The sequence below is a fragment of the Neodiprion pinetum genome, chromosome 2, assembly GCF_021155775.2.
Source record: "Neodiprion pinetum isolate iyNeoPine1 chromosome 2, iyNeoPine1.2, whole genome shotgun sequence".
Lineage (NCBI taxonomy): Eukaryota > Metazoa > Arthropoda > Insecta > Hymenoptera > Diprionidae > Neodiprion > Neodiprion pinetum.
The window spans coordinates 3,942,458-3,943,896 of NC_060233.1; positions in this window are offsets into that span (position 1 = coordinate 3,942,458).

Consider the following 1,439-nt stretch of genomic DNA (forward strand, 5'->3'; position numbering starts at 1 on the left):
ATGTAAGAATGCAGTTTTCAAGTTGTATAAAAAGTGATAGTTTTTCGAGTGTAATTTTACGGAAAATGACGTCTCTTATTTCGTTCGCGAAGTATGTTTCAGCTAGCCTTCCCCGATCGTTCGAAATTGCGATTTGCTGATTCTTGGTTGCATCATAGATTCATTCGCAGATATCGGCAGCGTTTTGGCATCGTGTGCCGATATATATGTATATATACACAGCATGCGATCGCCACAATTTACCGTCAAAGAGTTTGTTCTTCCTTTTTTTTTTTTCTCCAGTACTTGAGATAAGATATTAGTTGACGACTGTCACCACAGACATACCGCACGGCTGAAAACGAGAATCCAAGATGTTGAAAACCGATATTATACAAGTATATTAGATTTGCTTGTCAAGTAAATCCTCGTGGCGTATGTTTTATGAGTGCTTGGCTCACAGATCACTGTAAATGATCTATATAAACTAACGAATTATGTAAAGTGTGGAACCAACTCGATTGATAAATGTACGGATGCACGAGTATAGGTGTAGGGATTGGTTGTACAATGAGAAACGTTATCGTCACATAAACATATCGGTCCCCGTTCAAATTTCTGCCTATAAAATAGAAAAAGTCTGAGACTAGCGTGACGCTTGAGTTGTATGGACACCTAGTTTGCACGCAGTTTATTAAATTATCTTGTCCTCGATATGGACCTTCGAAGAATTCTCGTACGAGATCTCGAATTCTTATTTATCTTGCAGTAACATTAGGTAGGATTGTCCGGCGCTCTGTAATTGCGCACATGCCTAGCCGATATGTTGATTCTAACACTTTTCGTACTGTGTCGTATGACTTTAGTGTATCGTTCACCCGGCGAGCTTTCAATTAGCGTACAACGTCCTCGAATTAGACTTGCTATCGAATTGGATCTTTGGTTATATTAATTTGCATTTACTGATTGATGCTCAGTTATATTTTGTGCACTTTGAGTAATCCACGTTTCTTATTCAACGTGAAATATAATTATTACACCTGGATACGATCCCGAAAAGCTTCTGCAAGGTTTGATTGATTTGAATAAAGTTTCTTTAACACCTTGTCACATACTTTTTCTTATTTACGTGATGGCTGTACTTTTCACAGTGCAACTAAACCTTTCTCAGCTTGAAAAGAATATAATGAGGGTTGATTATTTGGATGAAAATCAATCTAGATCACAATTCGCTTTTATCGGACTGCCGCACTCTTTCAAATTCTTGAAAATTTCGTTGGCGCCAATTAATTGGATGGTCACCAGAAGAACCTAAGCTACACGCAGTCGGTATTGTTGACCTCCTCTCGACTTGGCTGTGCAACAGGAAGTACCTTACCGATCGAGGCAAAGTGCATCATCACGATAAGAGGAAATGAAGGAGTGACGTCATCTCTCGGTACGTTTATGTACTACGTCAA